Source organism: Triturus cristatus, chromosome 4_1 (genome assembly GCF_964204655.1).
Source record: "Triturus cristatus chromosome 4_1, aTriCri1.1, whole genome shotgun sequence".
Taxonomy (NCBI): Eukaryota; Metazoa; Chordata; class Amphibia; order Caudata; family Salamandridae; genus Triturus; species Triturus cristatus.
In genome coordinates, this window is record NC_140585.1 from 348,387,301 (window position 1) to 348,411,888 (window position 24,588).

Consider the following 24,588-nt stretch of genomic DNA (forward strand, 5'->3'; position numbering starts at 1 on the left):
AACTGCGTGATTTTTGTTTTTTTCCCACTCATACCTGTTCCTATTGGGAGATTTTGTTCATCAATATTGGAGGTTCCTTGAACTCCACTTTCATCTTCAAGATCAATTAAAGTTTGTACGCCAGATATGTCCACAACTTTTAATTCTATTATGGGTCTCTCAAGTCTTTTCTTTGCATTCGTTTTTTTTTATTTTCTGCAAATGGTTTAGCCAATTTAATCTTCCTAATATACTTATACAGATCGATTCGTGTCCGTGCCAAGTCCATGCGAGTCACTGGACAAAAATTGAGTCCTCTTTTTAGAAGTGAGATTTCAGATTCCTTCATTTTCCTCTTAGATAGGTTTATTACATTAAGTTCTTGTTGCACATGATTTAGAGTTTCTTCTGTGTCGTGCTCTTCGTTTTGACTCATTGTCTCTCTATTACTTTTGCCTCTATTTCCTTTTCTCATCTGACGCTCCATCCTCGATTCCAATCTCTTCCTCTTCCCCTTGAGTAGCTTGTGGGGGCTCCCCTGTTTTTCTCCCATTGTTGTTGTTGAAGGGCCAGCCTCATCTCATTTATAAAAAGTCTGTTTACTTCCTACAGTTGCTGCATTGGTCCAACCTTCACGTTCACTCATATCTGTATCAGTTAAAGAGGACATACTTCCAGAGGTACTGGTTACCATATCCAACTGGTCTTGTTGTTTTAAACTATTACATTTCCTGGCAAATGTGAAGATACGACCTTCCTCATAGTCTTCCTTATCTCTCTGGAATCTCGTCTGTTTACGTAATTGTACCTCCTCCTCATGTTTTTCCATCTTCCTTTCCAATTCTTCTTTACATTTTTTCATTTCTCCTGTCAATCCCAATTGTTCTAATTCTTTCTCCAATTCTTTTAATAGTACTTGGATAGATTGTAATACTACTTCTGTATGTTTCGCCAAAATTATAATTAAACCTAATGAGACCTTTAAGATATGTGCCCCCCATTCCTGTAGTAGTTCACTACATCTATCTTGATGGCTTGGCATTATGGAAATTCTCAGGCCTCAGCACTCACGAGTCAGCACTTCCCGCCATTTATTTATTTCTTTGCTTGATAGTTTTTCCCAAAAGTTTTCCCAAAGTCGTAATTTGCCTCCAATGTCTGTCACTTTCTCTGTTTGTCCTTTATCCGGTCCTTTTGTTGGGATGGGATTGTTAGTTCAAATATTGTTGCAATAATTGCATTTCGTTTTGCTTTTTGACTGTCTATTGTTTATATTGTATTATAGTTCTTTAATTAGTTCAGACTTCACTTTAACTCCAATGTCACCCGTTTCCACTTCACTACTTTCTTTATTTTCCCATCCTTTTTGGTTTTAAAAATTGAATTTCCAACTTTCTCCTCTGTTTGTGAAGTATGGACCTAACCAGCATTCGCAATCTCACACAATCGTTATGTGAGTGTTACCCCTTCCCCCTCTTACCTACTGAGCAGTTCTGAGATGTCCGCTACCCTCCGCTTGCCGACCGCCACGTTCTTCCCTTTCGGTATACTGCGGGGAAGTCGGGTATTGTTCTCTCTCTGGCCGGAGGTCGCCTGCTCCCGCTAATTATGTCTTCCCTCTTGGCCCAGTTTCGTGGGTGTTGCTGGCGCTCTCCAGTGGTGCATTCATCAATGGCAGTAGAGCCTCGCTGCTAACTATTCCCAAATTTTACCAATGTGGTGACGATGAACCACACTCGAAAATTGTACGTTTTGCACAAACACTCAGCACTTTAAGTTTGGTTTGGATCCAAGTTGGTTAGATTGATGAAATTGATCAAGCATACTGTCATCAAAAGTGATACAATTGAGATCAGTTGCCAGACATATGGGAATCAATGATGACACGATAAAGAGAATATATTGATGATAAGTCCAGTGGAGGGCATAAATGATGATGTATATTTTAAGTGGAATTCATTATAAATTTTTTTATAAGTATTTATGGATAATGAAGGATACTAATACATGCATCAGGAGGGAAAAAAACCTATGAATCCCAGAATGGAACTGGAATGAATAGAATATTGATGAATGTTATAGGCAACTGCGTGGTTAGAAAATGACAAAGGATTATTTATAGATATAACAAATAACCATTTATACAGTATTGATTTTAGGTATAGAAAGTTGCACTTATTTTATCACATTTAATTTCACATGTGCACTTGAAAAAACTACACTTCCCATGATCGCTATATACGTTCGAGTGAAAGTGACCAAAAAATGTTCAAAAATGAAGAATGGCCGGAAAGATTCTGTATCCCGTGATCAAGGTCCCTGCGGGGCTGAAACGTGTAGGGGCATTGTTCCTACTGTAATTTCAGCCATATGTTGAAATAATTACATTTTTAAAGAATCACACATGAGTGCGACTCATCTTTACCGCATTGGTAAAATGTGGGAATAGTTAGCGGCAAGGCTCTGCCGCAATTGAGGAATGCACCACCGGAGAGCTCCAGCAACACCTGCAAAACAGGGCCACTTTTTTTGGAACCTTTTTAAAAAGTTCTATTACAGCTCAGCACAGGTTAATTTATACATTTCATTGTAATTCGATCCTGCGTGCATCAAGTAACATCAAGATGAACAGGCTCCAGCGCTTTACACCCATAGCCCCAGTTTTAATTCATCCAGATCAGACTGGGTTTACCTCAGGTAGACATATGTCAACAAATACCCGGTTTTTAATTCAGACTTTAGACTTTGCCTCTGTAAATAAACTACCCATTTTTATCACAATGGTCGATGCCGAAAAAGCTTTCGATCTAGTGAATTGGGAAGCTCTTTTTATCGGTTTATCCAAGTTTGGGTTTCCTAGCCAAACTATTAAAATGTTAAAAAATATATATCAAGGAGCTCATGCCAAACTAATTATAAATGGTGAATCAATTGGGGAAGTAGAAATAAAACGAGGGACAAGGCAGGGCTGCCCCCTTTCACCTGACTTGTTTACATTTTTTATAGAGCCATTGGCTTGTAGAATAAGGAACAATCTTTTAATTAGAGCTCCCAGTGATGCGATGCCAAAAATGAAATTATTTGCAGACGACATAATCTTGTACCTATATCCGGATGAAATGAACTGGAGCGAGGTATTAGCGGAGTTTAGAAGGTTTGAACAAATTGGGGGATACAAAATAAATCAAAATAAAACAGAAATGTTAATATTAAATAATGACTATAATTTTCTACCCCCGAATTTAAAACCCCAGGCGATGAAAAGAGACCCAATAAGGTATCTGGGTATTTATGTCTCCAGCCAATTTGATCTACTTTATAGCTTGAATTACTTGACAATGAAATGTAAGATCAAAAGTTTATTGGACAAGTGGTCTATACTACCTTTGACTTTGATAGGCCGGGTCGGGCTTTTAAAGATGTCTATTCTACCCTTATTAAATTTCTTATTTATTAATATTCCTCTTAAGATAAATGTAGAATTTTTTAAAGAAATCGATTCACTGTTTAGAGAATTTATTTGGAACAACAAGATCTCCAGAGTTAAACTTTCCACACTACAATTAGGAATAGACCAGGGGGGATTGGCTCTACCTAATATCCAAATCTATTACGAGGCTGCCCTTCTGGACATAACTGCCCGTCTACTTGATTGTAAAGATTTGACAGAAATTTATTACTATGAAAAAATGCTTTGTGAGTCTAGAACACAATTATCAGCCTTTCTTAAAACAACCAAACTACCTAAGAAATCCCGCTATAAGACAATACGAGACTTCTCCAGGCGCCTTTTATGCTTCTTTAAACAAACTAACTCTTCCGGCTACATTTTTTTAAATCTCGAAGAAATTAGAACTCTCGGGCTGCAGATGCATTCTCGCCTGTTAACAAAATGGAAGGACAATGGTTTTTTTGAGTTAGGTAGCTTTTTTATAGCTCAAACCTTTATGTCCTGGGAACAGGTTATAGCCAGATGTGGGAATATGGAGAAACCTGGATTCTTGGAATATTTACAGATCTCGCACCTGATTAAAAAATATGATATCTGCCCAGACCAGGTAGTAGGAGGACTTGTGAACGCACTCTACAAGATGAGACTGAAAGGCGTAGGTAATTGGTACTCTCTACTTTTAAAACAGAGGTCAGCTCCTTTAGTTGAAACTTTTTTGGGAAAAATCATTCAAGAAACTAATTGCAAATTTTCCCAGCTAGAGTTGCAGCAGATTGCATTAATGGGTAATAAAGCATTGAGAGTGGCCAATTTCAAAAGGATGGCCTTTCTTTCAAGGTGGATGGCATATTATACTCCGGCAGTATTAAATAAGCGTCATGCCGGGGTTGTTAATAATTGCTTTCGGTGCCAGGCCTTGGGAGAGGGAGACTGGCTACATATCTGTTTTACATGCCCAAAACTTCAGATTTTTTGGAATACATTTTTTTCAACTATAAGCAATGCAATGGATAAAAATATCGATCCTGAAACAGAGGTAGCGCTGTTTGGGATCACCAGAATAGGAGCTGACCTAAATAAAGCAGAAGCAACGTTCGTGGCTATTGGCGCTGCAATAGCACGTTCATTGATTTTACAAAAGTGGCGAACAGAACAGATTCCTACCTACTCGGAATGGTTAATTAAAATGTGGAGGACTAGGAGATTTGAAGAAGCATATGCCAAGCGGATTGGGGCAGTAAAAGATTTTTTTTTGGTTTGGACATTTTTAGATAAGTATCAGGCCATATAAAAAATAAAAAAAATTATAGTATGGTAGTGGCACAGCACTTTAGCTCTAAATACCTTAGCATGTTGCACTTTAGGATAATTTGCCTTTTTGCACAATTTATTGTAGATCTGATGAAACAGATCAAAACATGCCGGGAAAAAAAAGAAGAGGATAAAGTAAAAGTTTCTCTTATTGTGGAGCAGAGGCCATCAGATAAACTGTTGCACTTTAATACACGGCACTTATGCATATTGCACTTTAAGAAAATTTGTATTTTTGCACAATTTACTTCTGATTTGATGTAAAGATTAAATACGTTGATATTGACGGGCGATGAAAAGTAGATAATTTTCATATTATGGACTGCAGGCTAGTAGATAAACTGTTATCAATATAAAAATGAAGTCTTGTAGTAAGCCTCACAGTCCTGTACATTGCACTTTAGTAGTTCTATACTTCTTTAGATTATTTATTTGGCTATTTTAGGTATTTTGGCACAATTGATTTTTTGAACTGTCGAGGGCCCAATTGCACTGCATATTGCACTTTAGCTGCTCTACACTTTCTCATTGCCTGATTTTAGATTGGTTTGTCAGGATGTGTTGTTCCAGATGTCTACATGTAACAGAAAGAAATTGTAAAATCGCTTTAAAAATTGTCTTTCTTACTATTCTGCTCTATTCTGCTCAATAAAAAAAAATAAAAAAATAAAAGATGAACAGGCTCATTAAGAAAGGAATCAAAATTAGATACACATAGTAACAACAAGCTATGCCTAGTACATCTATACATTGATGGGCCATCACAATAGAAAGTAGTACTTCCCATTTCAACCACCTGCATACCCGGGCTCCTGCCCCATAGTCATTGATCTGTAACTAAAAGGAGCTCGATCCTGCCCCCCGGCAACATCCCCTTAGCCATCGATTTGGACTGCCAGTCCCGTTGTATCAGTGGGAGGAGAGGATAGACGATGCGACACAGGGTGCCACCCTGCAAATATCCAACTGGAAATATCACTCATGATTAGGAGGCCCTCCCAATCTGCTGCGATGGGCGTCCAACACAAACCCTAGACATCCTCACGAAGCAGTGCTGCCGTTTCAAGAGACCTCTTGCAATAGAGTGAAGGTCAGTTCTCCCTGTGATGCCAGCTAATGGGTGTATTACCTTACGCCATAATTCCACTGCTAAAGGGCACAGCCAGAACATATGTGCCATGTCAGCATCTGGGGCCCGACACCTGAGACAGTTGGAGTGAGAACCAAACATGTGGTGAAGTCTGGTCGGGGTGAGATAAGCCCTGTGTAATATGTTGTGTTGAAAATATTGAAATGTTGCATTATGAGAAACTGCATGGGTGAAGAAGTGCCCTGTCCCACTCCTTCTGTGTCAATTCAAAACCTATGTCTCTCTCCCAGGTCCTGCGAAGAGGCAGTAAGGCGTCCTGCAAAGTGTGCAACAATGCTCGTGCGAGCCACGTGATCAAGGGATCACAGCCACCTGTGGTGTGCAACATAAGCAGCAGAAGTGCTCCTCAGCTTAGGTATCAGTGATATGCCACAGATGGCCTAAGTCAGCCACCAATCGCCTATAAGCGAGAAAGTGGGGAAAGGAGTTGGCCTAACGGCTAGGGCGGTCGACCTCGCATCTAAGAAACCGGGTTCGAGTCTCGGCAATGACGCTGAACATACTGTGATTCTGGGCAAATCACTTAATCTCCCCGTGCCTAACAAAAATTATGAATGTGTCCTCATGTAACGCAACTGGTGCTATGTACAGCGCTCTGATACCGGGTCAAGATCGTGCTATATAAAACTCCGTAAAAAATAAAAGTGGCCCACCAGGAGGGCATTATCAAGCTACAGTTGTTCAAAAGGCGCTCCATCCCGGAACAAGGCACCCAGAGTCCCAACGCCAGCCGCCTCCCACATCTCCCAGCCATTCCTCCCAATTCGATCTTTAAAATGCTGGAGGGAGTCCAATCGTATCTCAGGCGTATACTGGGGCGTAGCCGGCATGCTGCATAGGCTTCTAAGGAAGCTGGCATGTGCCACCTGCAAAAGGCCATTGGCTGCTTGTGGACTACTACTACAAATATAAGCATTTTGTTCACCATGAAAGTGGAACAGTAAAGCTTTTACTTATTCCTTAATATGAATCAGAAGCATCTGCACACAACATTTGATGATTACCATATGTTTTAACACACCTTAATGGGTTTGCAAATTGCACTCACACCCATCTCAATGAAAGTGGTATAATATTTTTTTCAGAGGTTTGCATGATGTTCTCCTGATGTTTGGAGAGATGTGATGCATTTCCTGAATTTCCCCATGAAAATGCATAGGATTATGGCTGTGAAACGGAATATTTTCAAATAAATAGGAAGGTTGTAGGGAGGAGTAAGATGGGGTTAAGGGAGGGCTAGAGTGTGGTTTAGGGAAGGATGCACACCCACCCACAAACGAGTAAGCTCTGTGCTATTCACAAACTACATTCCTATAGTTACTACATCCAGAAAATACCCAAACCCATCATTAATGTACTCCATCTAGCAGCTGGTGAAAGGCCAGTATCATACAAGACTAAGTACTAATACTGCAACACACTCCCATAGAAAATAATGAGAGAGACTTAAAATAAAAAACCATAGGAAGTAATGTTAAACTAAGATACCTCAAAGTTATTAAAAATGTAAAAAAATGTAATTTAATGTTATAAAATGTATACATAAATATACCCTAAAACTGAGTAGATTAGCAAATACATTAATTGCCTTTTTCAATGTACACATTAATGCAACATTATTTTTTTAATACGAAGGGGTCTATTATAATGTCGGGCGGATGGCCACCACCCGTTTGGCGGTGGCGATTCGCCCGACATTATACACCGCCCGCCACACATTTCCCCCGCCATATTACTATGGCGGGGGGGACCCCGGCGGACGGAAAAACCGTCCGCCGGTTTTCCACCGGTCGACCAGTCGACCGGGCGAAAAGGGGCTGGATATGGTGGCGGTATATTAGCATACAGGCAGATTAGTGCCTTTCCATGGCAGCGTTGCCACCATGGAAAGGCATGTGGTGCATGACTGTGGGGGCCCGTTGTGGGCACCCAGGGAGTTGAGGGGTGCTCATGGGGGGTACCTATGGTACCCACCTGCATTTGCATGAACAACGTGGTACGGACCGCGAGGTGCAGCCACAGCGTTGTGGCGAACGGTGCTATGTGCACCGCCCGCCAAAATGATGTGGATGGGGGATGCCAACGCCACAGTGGCTGTGGCATCCTGATTGCTGGTGCTGGACTGCCGCACTACTGGCGGCCGGTCCCAGCACCGCTAGGGTGGCGGACAGACGTAAGTCCACCCGCCATCCTAATAGGCCCCATAGATTATTCTAAATTACTTTAATACATAACGTTAAATAACGTTTTCAATATAATAATAGATATACATTTCATACTTTAAGTGGGATTTTTTTGTAAACCTTAAGAAAACTCATTTTAATAGCCGCGAATAGCCTAAAGTTGTGAAGTTACTCAAAAGTGTAACAGTAAACATACATATGTAGATTTACTCACATATAGATCTCAAATTTAAAATATTGTAAAAATTCAACCTAAAGTATACCATTTTTTTATTATATATTTATTATTTAAAAAATATACATTTAAAGAAAATATATTGAAAATTATTTAAAGTGATGCATGTAATTAACGGTAATTGAATTATTTTTTCATAGATTTCAATTATACATTCATTTTAATATTTAAAAAGGTTAAAAGATTTTTAAATTAATAATTGTTTCATGTTTAGAATATTTTTACCATTACATAAAATTTCAATATATTTTTAAACAGTTTACATAATTTCATTTATTTTAGCATTCATTCCTATGGAGTTTTATATTTTTAGTCTCTACCCTATTAGTTTCTATTGGAGAGTATTGCAGTACCTGTGAGTGGCCATAGATGGTGCTGGGCATGCTCCAGCTCTCAAACAGAGTACATGTACTACTATTTTGTAGTTTTTTTTGGCTGTAGCAACTATAGCAGGGAAGTTTGTGATTAGGAAGGGGATTACTCTTCCACTCCCATTCTCTCGCTACCGCTCTTCTGCTGTCTCTCATTTACAATTACATCACTATTACAATTACCTTACTCTGTGTGTTCTGCAGAGAGGCCAAGGGTTGAATGAGCATGTATTGTTGAACCCTTTTATCACCCACTGTCAGTCACTATGGGAAATTTACACAGCCTTCAGCCTCAACTCCAGAGCTCTCAATCATGACTCGTTAGAAACACCTACCTACATCCTGAACTCATACAGGTGTTCATAGTACGCACTACAAATGAGTATTATGGTGCATGAAATAAAAATACAGATACACACCAGCCTGGAAAATCAAATACTCTTAAGGAATGCAAGAGTAAGTATAAAGTGAAATGTAAACAGGAACCACATTGCTGTTCCCAGTCTGAGAGGGAGCTGTCTGTTTTTGGTGGCTGCAGCTGTCACTGGTGGAGGGGCACGATGGCGGAGGCAGGACAGTTACAGATGGGGCCCTGACCGCACCTGGCCCTCCACGTAACCACTATCTCACCAATAAAAGGCGGAAGCCCACATTTCTCCATTTCCCAGTAGTGAGGCCAGTGTGTCACCAGTTAGCTTTTTTTGGGTGGCTGCTGTGGCTGCCATGTATGTCTGCTGCTGCCAGCAATGGATCCATGAGTTCAGGCTGAGTTCAGGCAAAATCAAGTTCACTCCAGATGCAGCCATTGCAGGCAGCATGCCCTGCCTTGCCCTAGCACAGGTCAGATCAGCCAACGCTGGTATGCATGGATAGCTAGTAGAAAAAAAACAGTCATGTCCTGCCCAGCTCCTCCACAGGGCCACCCAGGCTTCGGGGTGAGGTAGGCTTTCTCCTGCACTGACCCAGTGGCGTAACATAGACCCCGCTGCCCCCACGTTTAGGGAGGCCCGTGAGCTCCAGGGGGCTCCCTCAGCACAGTACCATGGCCTGAGAGTTCCTGACTGACTCTGGAGGGGGGCCCTCCTTGTACTTAGCAGGGGGGCCCCCTCAAGTTTCATTGTGCCACTGCACTGACCATCACCCGTATTCTTCCATCCAGGAACCAACATTCTATTGTGACCGTATGTAATGGAGAGCACCATTAATGTAATTTGTGAGAAAAGCCTGGGCCTTGGTGGCCCTATGGAGGTACAAGACGGGGATTGTTTATTAGGAACACCACCTGCAAGAGGCGAAAAAGTGCTGGTCTTAATAAATATGTATTGCCATGCCCACCAGCACAAAATAACCACTGGGTGGTGGATACCTTTTATGTTCAAGAAGGTTTCTTAGGATTATAAATCTGTTGACTCAAACACAGTGGTTAGAATTATCAAGATCTTATGCCAGCACAACGTGATGCAAAGGGGCGCAACGTCTGGGAAGGCTATTTACGTTGGAGCCCAAAAGTTATTTTGCTCCACAAAGGTGTCATTTTCTCAGCACAAAATGAGCTTTGCACTTCAATGTGCCGGTTTGCATCATGGGGTTGTTATGAGTAGTACTTGGGGGGATAGGCACAAGCACGCATAGTGTTTGATGCAAACCTGATGTACTAAGATTGATAGACCAGGCTTCAGGTAAAAAAAGAATGCTTCCTTGAATCAGGTGGAAAGTTATAGAAAGCTTTCATATCTCCAAATATTCCAAACACTGCATATGTGCTGGACTGTACAGCACACATCCAAAGTGTGCTATGTTACAGAAATGTCTATGCATGGGATTGTGTACTGGGCAGGTGTACTCCATGCTCACACCTTTGCACCATGGTGCAAAGGTGTGTGCATGGCTCTAGGCAGCCTCTTTGTGCACCTGCGATAAGACCAGCAGCAGGCCTTTTTCAGTAAACACTGCTCTGCACTGCTGGCTCACCCTTGCGGAATTCAGAGCAGCAATTGGGATTGGTAAATCTGCTCCATTGTATGAAGCAACAAAGATGGCGCCCTCGCACACAGTGATAGATAGTGAGAGTTCATTCAGTTACATCAACTTGAAGAGTGAAGGAATTAACCTGCGGACCCTATCACTGGGCAACTGGGTTTTATAAATGAGGAATTACTGGACGAATCAGTAATTCGTTATATTACCCCGGTACTTCTGTGATTCCACTAGTATTTCACCCGGAGACTTTACCGCCAAAGCAGGATTAACAGGGGCCACATTATGAAGTCCAAAATCGACCAGGTATGTTATCACAATTCCAACATCAGTATTTATAGACAAATACAAAGTAACACCAGGAACATCTGGAAGAGGAACATGTTGGAAACAAGCTCTAACTATTAATAAGAAAAAGAGATTAATCTAATGGATTTTGAGAATATTTTATTATGGTTTGGACAATCTAATTTGCCAACTGGGCAAGCAAGCAAATGCAGGAACTTGAATTCAGTTTTGAGAATGCTTCAATGCTGTTTTGTTTGGATGTGAAAAAAACGTCTTCTTATAGCAAGTTTAATCCTTAGATAGGTCAATTTACACTTGGCATATTTTGCCAACATGGGTTTCAGATACTTAGACGTTTTACTCCATCATTACAGGCCTAGAGATTCTAACTTCAGTGAATGTGAAATGGAACTTTCCCCAGATTATATTTCACTGAAAATACCACTATCGAACCAGCAAACAAAGGCGGTGTTGACATTCTGCAAAGCACGATTTATGAGAAAGAAGTTTACAGAGAGGAACTTAATGACGTGAGCTGCAAATAATACTGGAAAGGCTTTGTATGTTTATTTGAATATTGCCGAAGAGGCTCAAACATAGCTTCCAAAAATCCTGGAACATGTTTCTAATCCGCAATGAGACCTGTCATTTGTGACAAGCACCTTCCAAGCTACACTCTAGAATTTTATAGACACGTTTTTGCAGTCACTCTGAACACGTTGTGCATCAATGCAGCGTTTTACAAAAATACATTAAACAAAATAAAGAAAAGGTTAGGTGCTTCACAGTTGAATTGGGCAACGCAACCATGGTGACAAATAATTGATTTGAGTAAATATGGAGCTCCTTGAGATGACGTCAATGGTATCTCCGTATGACTCACTATGATTTAAAGATGCACTCTGTTCGAAGAAAATAAGAATGTGCCAGGATATAACTAGACCCATCACATGTTTACCCCATGTATGCAAATCGAATAAAGGAAAGATATCACTAAATGAACAATGCAGAAAATATTAGGGGATAAATAACAACGGCATTTATTTGATAGTTTATTTTTATTTATTTTACACATTTATTTTAAATATTTGTTTTGAATGAAGTAGTACACAGAAGTACTACCTCATGTACTCATAAATGCCTTTGTGAATTGACCCGAAAAGTCAATATCCCTCTTAGTAAAATGTAAAAGCACAAAGAGCGCACAACCATTTCTACTTGTCCTAATTGTATATGAATATTCTCATTTTGTTCTCTTTTTAATATATATTTTGGTGCCATTCCATGAACCCATTTAACAGTGCCTGAAGTAGGGGTGCAGGAGCACTACTTCATTTATTCCTGACTTGCCTTTCTGGGTTGGCTCCTTTGTCTGCTACTAGACGGAATCCAGGGGATTGGGCATAGTTACATCCTAGGAGGCTGTCCTTCTACCCACAGTAGGTTGAAGTACTTAGACATTATGTGAATGGATAAGTAGTGTGAAGGCACTGAAGCAACTTTGACTTACTATATCATGGACACCGTCACAGTGATCACGTTGGAGCTGGCGAGTTATGTGCCATGTAGAGGAACTTTTTATCCTTGCATATCTTTTAAGGCAAAGTTGCATTACTTTCTTGTCAAAATGGCACATTTCTGTTGTGAATCTTTTCCTTTCCATTATTCACAGTGGCACATTCCCAAAAAAGAGAGAGATGCTGAACACTGCTGCTCTTTGGGCTTATTCCTCTCTAACCACCCATCTTAGCAGCTTCTGACCAGAATGCCAAGCCCAATACATTCACCAAACCACTAACTCCATCAACCGCCTTCAAGAAAAAAACCCACCTCAACTCTATATGGAAAACGCAATGAAGAAATTATCTACCATGCCTTACTTTATTTACAGAACCAAAACAAACACTGACTTACTGCAAGCAGTCATAGGAAAGAATTTAAAAGAACTATCTATCTGTGCTTCAGATGCAAATTCATGAAGAGGTCAGTTGGAGGAAACTGAGATTCACTACAAAAGGAAAGCAAGATGATAATTAATATTCCTCAAGACTTTGAAATAGAAGTCATCGAGTTGGCAGAACGAATCAAAGAAACAACCTCTTCATCTTGGCCTCCTGAAAGGAAGCAAATAGATGGATGGAATTCTTAGAGGCATCAATACTAAAAACATTGGGTATTGCATTCCAAATAGATTTTGAAATAGAAAGATATCACAGAGTCCCACAGCAAAACAAAATTACTCTAAACGCCCATGCATTCTTATCTTCTGCGATTTCTAGAACTCTGAAATGTTACTACAGTGTAAGAGAAGGAATCAGTAAGTGACTTTAGCATTATAAAAAATATATAGTTTTGTTGGATTTTGTAAAAGAAACAGTCCAGATCAGAAAAGTCTTCATGACATTATGGTATTAAGCAAGAGATAGGGAGACATGAGGCTTGCCGCCATCTTTGTTGCACCATCTCTATTGAGGGTCACGCACAAGGACCAAACTCACTTTTTTCATGACCCTAAAGATTTCAAAAACTTCTTGATTAATATGTCAAAAACAGACATGTTAAGAGAAGGTTAATTTTATGTCATTATTGCCATATGGGTACTAATATCTCAGCTCAAAAGTTACATTAATCCATTAAAGATTTTATCCCATACCACTAAAACATTGGAAATCCAGGCTATTACAAGTTGTATCCTTTGGATTCCATTAGAAAAGAGAAATTTCTGGGGGAAGTAGTAATTTCAGGTCTGATACCCCTATTAATGCCTCATTTCCTCAAAGATTTTCAGAAGCTGAAACTTTATATGAAAATCATCAGACCTGCAGAAATTCTGTGGATCTTATAATTCTGATGAGATTGGTAATTGCTGCCTCATTGGAAGTAAGCGGCCACTTCTTTTAGTGACGTCTGAAAGGTCTAAATAACCTAGTAAAGAGTAAAAAAAAAAAACACTTAAAGAAAGTGTGAAAAATAATTTGTGAATCAGATGCAGAAAGCAGATTGTTACTAATCAAACTAAAAAGATTAACAAGTCCTGTATGCCATGAACATATATGGCATAAAGACTGATGATCCGCTCTTTTGGATTTCTCTGGACAAAGTATAGCTCTACCACCTACAGACATGGTACGAATGGTGTGAATAGGTATCCCTTTGAATGGGCTAGAGATTCAAATCTTAGGTTCCAATCATCATAACCTCCTAATTACAGGTATACACCTGAAGTGTGAGAACATGTAACCTTTTATTCTTTCCCACTAAAGCTCCTCCATGGATGATTAAATCCTGGCAGGAGTGCACATCTCTCAAAGTGATGATCATCAAACAGAACCAATGATTCTTTCAGATCATACCTGTGCCTCCATCACGTCCACTTGGTGAACCTCTCCCAGCATTAGAATTTAGAGGGTAACTAATCCTAATATCGAATTTGTAATATCGATATACTATCATATCGAGTTTAGTATATCGACAATACTAAAATATCGATGTTATATATATCCATGTAAAAAATATGTTTTTTCCCTTTTTTTAAATATAAAATATCGCATCAAACATATCGTAATAAAAAAATATTGTTTTGAGTGTTGTGTAAAATATCGACAATGTATAAAATATCGTTTTTTTAAAATATCGCTATAGTATTATTGTATAATAAAATATTGTTTTAGGAGCAGGATGTTGGGTTTGTAGGGGATAAGGGTGGGAAGTGTTTTAAAAAATGTAATAAATAATATTTGGAAATTTAAAAATGAATTAATTGAAATTAAAACATTCTTTAGTATTGGAATGTTAAATTTTAAAACTAAATTGAAATTTTTTATTTGAAATATTTAAGTTATGAGTGCAAAACTGTGTTTATAGGGAAGAGGGCTGAGGAGTGTATTAAAATCTAATGTATATTGTATTAAATGTATATATTTTTTTTAAAAATCAAACAATTTACAAATAATTAATTAATTTAAATTTTAATATATATTTTTTTTTTTAACTTTTCAAAAACCTTTATTTACTTATAGGAATTATACAGATTAGACAGCCTACTATCCACGTAGCGGTAGGAGGACTCTGCCGTCCAGCCGGGCAGTTAAGTTGCCTCTTACACAGCCATTTAGCCGACATCCCGGAGGACCGGCGGCGTCTCAATAAAACATCATATACGGTTACCCAATCATGTTCGCAACTTCGGTTGGAGGCTTCACTAGTCCCCAGTCTATGTTTTCGCCATATGTTTATGATTTATAAGTATAAAATTATCCACCTGCGACTGTAAACCTGGCTCAGTCCCTGTACGTTCCAATCTTATCACTAACCCCAACCACCCACCCCACCCACGGCACGCTAGCTGTCTCATCCTCCCGCCCATCTACATGCACACGTGTCCTCAGTCCTTCATTCTAGTAGCAACCAGGGATAACACCCCCCCCCGCTTTCAGTCCATATACAACCGTGGGTTACTCATTCACCCTCCAAGTGATCCCTGTTATAATGTGACAGTGAGATCTGAAGTGTACCTTTCCGCACTCTAAATTTTAATAATTAATGTGTGTAAAATGTATGGATGTATGGAATTTTTAAGTAATATGAATAGTAAAAATATTGGTGAAAATAATTGATTTAAATGTGTATTTATTAACTATATTTAGGGAATATATTTCAGTTTATTAATAGATTAAAATATTTAATTTATTATCATTTATATAATAAAAAACAAAAAATCGAAGTTGTTTGTTTTATAATATTTATTTATTATATATTATTAGTAATATTTTGACTTAGGGGTCTATTATGATAGCGGGCGTATCGCCATCACCCGTATGGCGGTGGCGATCTGCCCGCCAAAAGTCACCGCCCGCATGACTTTTCCCCCCGCCACATTACGATGGCGGGGGGACCCCGGCAGACGGGAAGACACCGAATGCCTACCGGGTGGAAAAGCCTAGCCATATTAGTATCACGGCGGGGAATTGCCTTTCCATGGCGGAGACTCCGCCATGGAAAGGCATGTGTATTTTTCTTTGGGGTCCCGTTGTGGGCCCCTAGAGTGGAGACACTGCCACCATATTGTGTCCCCTTTCCACCCGGTCGACAATTCGACTGGCGGAAAAGCGGCAGACGGTCTTTACGTTTGCCGCAGTGCCCCTACCATACTACCAGGAACATTTGGCGGGCCGATCGCCACTGCCGGGCCGGCGGTAGCCACTGCTGGCCCGGTGGTGGGGATCCTCCCGCCATCCTTATAGGCCCCAAAGTATTTTGTTTATATGTTTATATACATCTTTTGTAACAGAAAACATTTTTGGGTATTTTGTTTTAGACATTTTTTGTAACATAGATTAAATTTGCAAGATGATTTTACAGTTTATTTTTGCATGTTTAACAGTTAATAATTAAATACATATTTTGTTAAAATTAAACAATATAACATAATACAGATTTATTCAAAAAATATTAACATTTTAAGTGGTTAACAATTTTTGTAAATGTAATATATATTTTTAATTAATATTATTAATGTATGAAATATTAATAATATTAATTATTACATTGTTACATTTTATATACACATGTTTTTGAAGAGGTAAGTTTTTATTTAACATTTGAAAAAAAAAAAAAATTCAAAAGCATTGTAAATAATACAAATAAATAAGTAATTATAATAATAATTTATATATTTTATATTAATTATTATTATAATTTTACAATTTAGAAACAATGTTACATTATTTTTAACATATAAGTAAAATATTCTGATATTTTTAGAAAACATATAGATAATTTATTTATTACTGTATTAAATTTTTTTTAAATTAATTTCTATCTTTTTTATTATTTAACCAGCCATATTTGTTTTACAGGTACTATTTTGTAACAGCTTACCGTTGTTTTGGGTTATTTCTGAGGGGACAAGCTTGCGGTTAGAAGTTGTGTCAGGTCGAGGAAGGTAAGTGTAATTTTCTTTAATTAAACTTGGGGGTCTATTAGTATATCGATTCCATTTCCCACCGCCCGCCAGCAATTTACCCCCCGCCCAATTACAATGGCAGGGGGGGTACCCCGGCGGATGGAAAGACCGTCCGCCAGTTTTCCGCCCGTCGATGAGTCGACTGAGCGGAAAAGGGGCTGGATTTGGTGGCGGTGTCTGCAAGACACCGCCATCTATATTATCATGCAGGCGGAAATGTGCCCTTCCATGGCAGCGTTGCCCCCATGGAAAGGCATGCGGTGTCTGTATCTGGGGGCCCTTTGCGGGCCCCCGGTGTGTTGGGGGGTTGTGGGGTGCACATGGGGCGATAGGTACCCCCCTGCATTTGCTTGCACAATGTGGCAGGCACCGCGCGGTGCCTGTCACGTTGTGCATTCAAATGCACAACATGTATTTTTTACCTTGCGGTGGGTGCTGCTTGCAGCACTGCACGCCGCAATTTAACAAATATGGGATGCGCCCGCCATTGTTGCACATATGGCGGGCGGTCCCTTTTGCTGATCCGCCATCGTAATAGACCCCTAAGATTTTATTTGAATTTGAATGTAGTTAGGTTGTAGGTAGCGTGTCTAGTGTTAGGTGGTTGTGTTTTTGGTGTGTTTAAGGTGTTAGGTATATTTTCGCGAGATATTGATAGTTACTGTTTGAGGGCTAGTGTAGAGAGGTTAGAATATGTACAGAAATGTGTTCCTTTGGGGTTAAAAGTGTTTGTTAATGTATTTAATTATAGTGTATGTGTATGTTTGTGTGGGTGGGTATGTTTCTTTACTTTTTACCGTGTTTTCCGTTTTCAAAGTCGCATTTTGGAGAAGATAGGGTTTTTTTCAATTAAGAAGTGTGTATTAGTATTTTAAACTAATATTTATTTAACACTTTCTTAAGTTTTCGGGTTTTTAGGGAGCGTTTCTTTAAAAAAAATATATTTTTGTTTTTTTTATGGTTTAATCGAGTTGGATTTATCAACCTTGGATTATTTTTTAAACAGTTGAAGTTTTGCATTTTTTTTTTGCTTAATTTTTACATTAATTTGGATTGAGAGATACCTGGATGGTTTAACGATATTTGGAATATCTTTCCTTTAGCTATACAAACCGTAAGTAATTTATTTATTTAATGTGGGAGGGAAATGCTGTGAAAAATATTGTAAATATGTGTTATATTTTGTACAATTTTATTAAGATGTAAATATATATTTATATTATTAAATTAAATATATATGACAAATTATTTATATTTTACAAAAATGTTGAAATATTATGGGGTCGATTCCGATCCTGGAAAAAGGCTGTACGAATTGTTGTACGGAGCGTTTTCTCCATACGCGGTAAACTTTTCTTACAACCTAGGAAGTACGATTCGTACGGAAAGCCTTTTTCCGTACGAATCGTACAAAAGACCGTACGGGTAAAAAAAACAACGATTCTGATCCGGAGCAGCTTGCACGCGACGTCCGGATGTATTTAAGCAGCGGTTTCTGGCCCAGCAAGTACGAATCGTCCCTACGTCAATCCGTACGGCTCTTTTCTTACAGGAGCCAAACACAGCCGGAAAAGCTGAGTCCTACGTGAACCGCTACACAACGGAGCCCCGGTACGCGACGTACACGCCATGAACCCCATCGTACGTGTCATCCCGGTCCTCTTAGCCTACGACCTGGTGTACCGGACGCACACACCGCAGAAGGTGAGAACAACACCCAGGGGCCAGGGTGGGGGTGAGGGGCAGGAAACATACCCCATACCCAAATCCAAACCTATAATATGGAGCCCATACATTACCACCAGGGTCTGGTCACTTGGGGGGCGTGTCCAGCAACCCCTGCGTACCGCAACAACGGAGGTGGACGTGTACAGTGCGTTGCACACGTACCCCTACGGCACCAGTAGAATAGTGATACGGACAGTGCACACGCAATGAATGTGTGGGTACGGTGCGTTTCACACATACCCCTACGGCACCAGTACAATAGTGATATGGACCGTACACACGCAATGAATGCGTGGGTATGGTGCGTTTCACACGTACCCTACGGCACCAGTACAATAGTGATACGGACCGTACACACGCAATGAATGCATGGGTACGGTGCGTTTCACACATACCCCTACGGCACCAGTAGAAAAGTGATACGGACCGTACACACGCAATGAATGCGTGGGTACGGTGCGTTTTACATGCACCCCTACGGCACCAATACAATAGTGATACGGACCGTACACACGCAATAAATGCATGGATACGGTGCGTTTCACACGTACACCTACGGCACCAGAAAACAGTGATACGGAACGTACACACGCAATGAATGTGGGGGTACGGTGCGTTTCACATGTACCCATAGGGCACCAGTACATTTGGGATACGAGGCGTACACACGCCACAAATGTGGGGTTACGGTCTGGCCCTGCATGTTACCTTCATATTGGTGTGTGTGTAGGTCCAGGCCAGCAGTGTACTGCTACAAGGGGGTGGGTGGGTGGGTGCAGAGGATTCCCAGCAGTGGCCAGCCATATGGGGTGGCTGCAGATCAATACCAGCAGTGTCCAGACATGTAGGGGTGGCTGTAGAGGACTCCCAGCAGTGTTCAGCCATATAGGGGTGGCTGTAGATGAATACCAGCAGTGGACAACATATAGGGTTGGGTGCAGATGACTACCAGCAGTGTCCAGACATATGGGGGTGGGTGCACATGACTCCCAGCAGTGGACAGAGACATGGGGGTGGGTGCAGAGGACTACCAGCAGTGGCCTGCAATATGAGGGGTGGGTGCAGAGGACTCCCAGCAGTGGACTGAGACATGGGGGTGGGTACAGAGGACTGCCAGCAGAGGACAGAGACATGAGGGGTGGGTGCAGAGGACTCCCAGCAGTGGACAGAGACATGGGTGTGGGTGCAGAGGACTACCAGCAGTGGCCTGCAATATGAGGGGTGGGTGCTGAGGACTCCCAGCAGTGGACAGAGACATGGGGGTGGGTGCAGAGGACTCCCAGCAGTGGCCTGCAATATGAGGGGTGGGTGCAGAGGACTCCCAGCAGTGGCCTGAGATATGGGGGTGGGTGTAGAGGACTACCAGCAGTGGCCTGCAATATGAGGGGTGTGTGCAGATGAATATCAGCAGTGTTCAGACATATGGGGGTGGGTGCAGAGGACTCCCAGCAGTGGACAGAGACATGGGTGTGGGTGCAGAGGACTACCAGCAGTGGCCTGCAATATGAGGGGTGGGTGCAGAGGACTCCCAGCAGTGGACTGAGACATGGGGTGTGTGCAGATGACTACCAGCAGTGGCCTGCAATATGAGGGGTGGGTGTAGAGGACTCCCAGCAGTGGACAGAGACATGGGTGTGGGTGCAGAGGATTACCAGCAGTGGCCTGCAATATGAGGGGTGGGTGCAGAGGACTCCCAGCAGTGGACAGAGACATGGGGGTGGGTGCAGAGGACTACCAGCAGTGGCCTGCAATATGAGGGGTGAGTGCAGAGGACTGCCAGCAGTGGACTGAGACATGGGGGTGAGTGCAGAGGACTCCCAGCAGTGGACAGAGATATGGGGGTGGGTGCAGAGGACTACCAGCAGTGGCCTGCAATATGAGGGGTGTGTGCAGATGAATACCAGCAGTGTCCAGACATATGGGGGTGGGTGCAGAGGACTCCCAGCAGTGGACAGAGACATGGGGGTGGGTGCAGAGGACTCCCAGCAGTGGACAGAGATATGGGGAGGTGTACATCATTATCAGATGACCACACCTACATGGTGGTATGTACGCATCCCTAACTTTGGACTATGATGACAGTGCTATAACAAGACATCACTGACAGCAGTGTCCCACTCCAAGGAGGATGGATGTCTTTTACCCACTGCATGACACACCACATGTGGGTGTGAGGACAAATAACACATGCATACCCACCCATGGCGGATGCAGCACAATGCACACTCTGATATCATGCCACAAGACTGTATAGTCATGTAACTGCCTACAAAACTAAGATAGCCAAAGGGAACACACACTGTCACGCACATCCCAGGACTGATAGGAATGTCCAGGTGCTGGTCCAGCCACCAAGATGTTGTCTCTCATGGAAGGAATAGGGTGGAATTCCCCATAGATACAATGCCCACAATTGTGAGTTAGGTGCCCAAATACCCTGCATAACAAGTGCCATTTGTGTGGTAGGCTGTGATTACACACATGCATAATGGTGAAAAGGGTGAATTTGTCCTTGAAGGCATTTCGACATACTCAAAACACAAGTACAGTGACTAGCAAGGATGGCACAGACGATTCAGCAGGAGACATCGGTGAGCAGGGATGGCCATTGTTGAAGGGATCCGTCACTAACAAAGGAAATGTTGACACAGGTCAGCACAACAATTGTGCAACTGTTTGCAGGGAAGATGTCAGGTGCCACAGAGGAAGGAACACTCCTTGGGACAATGTCTCAAAACAAAATGAACACACACTACCAATGATTCTTTGCAGAGACATTGTGATGGCACACAGATACCATGGTCCACCTCATGACCATCATACAAAAACATTTCTCAGAACCCTAACACATTACCAGAACACCAACTCCAGGAGCCTTATCACCAACGTCAAGTACCTGAAATGCAATAGTGTTGAAAGTAAAAATAAAGTCTTTATTCAGCACAATTTTTTTTCTCCAAAAAATAGACTATTTACACAGGCCAATGGCCAGTCCATACGTAAAGTCCAAGGGGGGGCGTAGGGGACCGCGTCTACCCCTAGCTTGCCTGCACAAATGAACCTCCAGGTTCGTCGGACGGGGGTGGGGCATCATCTGTGGCAGTACCAGGCACCGCAGGGACAGGAGGGGGAAGGGTAGGTGTGGTGAGTGCAGGGGTGGACGTCTCCACCACAGGGGATGGGGCAGCGCCGAAGGTGGAGACGAGCTCGGCGCTGCACACCGCTGCTAGTACGTCCATCTGAACCCCTGCACCTGAGGATTCCCCAGGGTCAAGGGAGGGTGTGGTGGGCGAGGGATGGGGTGCAGCGCTCCTGGGGGAGGGGGTTGACGTGGTGGGGGACTCAACTCCCGTGCCCGGGGACTTCCTCGCCCGCTTGTGGGGTGGTGGCTCAGCGGGGCGAGGTCCAGCCCACCCAGAAAGAGCTGCTTGGGTGAGCGTTTGGCAGGGGAGCCAAGGGGAGCCAAGGGGAGTGGTTTTGGAGGCACAGGGTTGTGAGGACTGCGGACTGCGACTGTGGCTGCGTGTATGTCGTCTGTCCCCAGACTCTGTGGGTGTGCCTAAATCCCCCTGAGTGTGCGTGCCAGAAGGTGTGCGCTTTGCCTTACTTGGGGGTGTGCTGCCTGTGTCTGGTGGGGTGCGTGCTCGTGACTGTCTGGGTGTGCGTTGGACAGGTATGGGAGAGGGAAGTGTGGATGGGTCTGGGGTAGGGAGTGGGACAGAACGCTGCAGGAGAGTAACTGCTGCCGTCAGGGAAGAGTCCATGGACCGCAAAATCTTGCGTTGGTCACACATCGCTGCTGACATGCCCTCCATGAACGACACCATCTGTGTGAGCAGTTTAGTGTGGCCATGGAGGACATTCAGCACCGATGCCTGCCCAACCTGCAACTGCCGCAGTATGTCCACAGACTCTTCACTGAGGGCAGCAGGGGTGACAGGGGCAGGGGGTGCGGTGCCTGGGACGAAGGAGACATGGTGGGCCTCTGCACGGACAGAAGGGACGTGAGCAACTGGGAGGGCGGAGATGGTAACGGAGGAGGCGGGGACAGATGTGGGGATGCTGCCAGGTGGTGTAGCAGCCTCCGGCTCCTCGAGGAAGTCAGCGTCGGACCCGTCGGCGTCGTAGGTGGTATCGCCTCCAGACAGGTCCTCGGACTGACTCCCCTCGCCCTCCGTGCCACTGGCTCCCTCGGACTCGCCAGCAATGGTGGCACTGTCGCTGGGTCCCTCCTCGAGGTCTGTGCAGGTGTCTCCTTCTGTTTCGGATGATGATGCTGTGGGCAAGGAGAAGAAACAGAAATGCATCAGTCACCTGTATACATCTGACACATGAGCACAAAAACAATAGGTCACAGTGCATATCAGGCAATGCATCATGAGCAACAGCTAGATTACTCCGCACATATTCAAGCCCTGTACTGCCCAGTTGGTAGACCCACTATGCCACTTGGACACAAGGAAAAAAAGAACACACCAGGCCTCAACTTGAATGAGAAATACACTGAGAAGCTAGTGTCTGTGAACAGGTGAGCACAGCAATACAATGAAGTCATGCCACCTCTTGTTTACCCTGAAAGAAACAGTAGTGGTGCACCCAAGGTAAACTAACACACCTCACTACTCAAGGTGTCACCACACTCAGAGACTTGTAAGTTCTTTGTAACACAAAACGAAAAAATTTTGTTACCTTGGGACTCACAATACTTTACACAATCGACATGTATTGAATGTGGCAATTCGCCATTTCGTGAAAAGAACACTCATGTGCCTGCATGAAAGATGTCTCCCAAGGAAGTGCACACAAAACTACATTTAGACTGTCATTGAAGAAGCTGGCACCTTTTTCAAAGAAGCCACTGTTAGAAATAAATGGTGTTACAGAAAGTACATATACATGGGCCCACGGAGGTCTTGATGTCTTGACACACGTTAGTTTGTATCACCAACAACAAAGGAGGTTCAAAAAATCAAGACCACTGTGGGAACATGTATACGGAGAATCTGCAAAACCATTTAATTCTAACAGTGGCTTCTTTGAAAAGGTGCCAGCGTGTTCCATGAAAGTGGAATTGTCGTTTGGTGTGCACTTCTTTGGGAGACATCTTTCATGCAGGCACATTAGTATTCTTAACACAAATCATCAAATTGCCACATTTAAAACATGAAGAACTGTCGACAAGTGCTGTGAGTGCCAAGGTACAAACATTTTTGACTAACAACTTGAATTATGTCAGATGTCACATGGCCATCTGTTACCTGATGACACAGTTGGCTACACATATGACCCACTGCCTGTCATGTAGAGTGGCACACATGTCCAAACCCAGGACAATGCATAAGCTAATGGGCCTGCAATTGTGTTGTAATAAAACATAGCTGTACTGTGGAGACACCCTCATGGTAAGCCAGAATGTCCACACAGATGTCAGCACACAAAGACCAAACAGCGTTGCATCTGAACCACACACATGTGCCAAAAATGTATGAGCAGTAATCATGTTTTTAAAAAAATGACACAGGCTGCAAAGCACGAACATTAAGCACTGGCCACCATCACAGGGGCACTGCACGGTGATTCTTTGTACAGCCAATTCTCACACACAGGTCAGACCTGGCAAGGAGAAATCAGGGGTGCCCATGTAGGCCTCTCCCGCACAACCCTCCCATACCTGAGTCAATGTGATTGATACAGATCAAGAAGTGACACCTCTTAATCAGGGTTTCAAAAACTGTGCAGCAACAATTGCTAAATTGACACAACATCACCTCGTGGGGCTGGCAACACATATTTGTGACAAACAACCATCAACAGATTGTTGTGAATAGCCACACAGGCACTGCCCAGTGTGAGTATGCACAAGCCAAATGGTGTATCCCTGTCCAGTGGACACATGTAGCACACATTGGAAAATACAAACTAGGCCAGGGAACAATGCCACAGAGGCAGA

General features: G+C 42.4%; 1 long non-coding RNA gene across 6 annotated transcripts in view; it reads left to right on the forward strand.

The window, feature by feature from the left end:
- Positions 1-24,588, forward strand: part of LOC146854927 (uncharacterized) — a 184,387-nt gene that overhangs the window by 20,896 nt on the left and 138,903 nt on the right. For all 6 annotated transcript variants that reach the window (XR_014981250.1, XR_014981249.1, XR_014981251.1 and 3 more), the window contains one exon: positions 16,804-16,889. This is a non-coding gene — a long non-coding RNA (uncharacterized LOC146854927). The remainder of the gene's footprint in view (positions 1-16,803; positions 16,890-24,588) is intronic.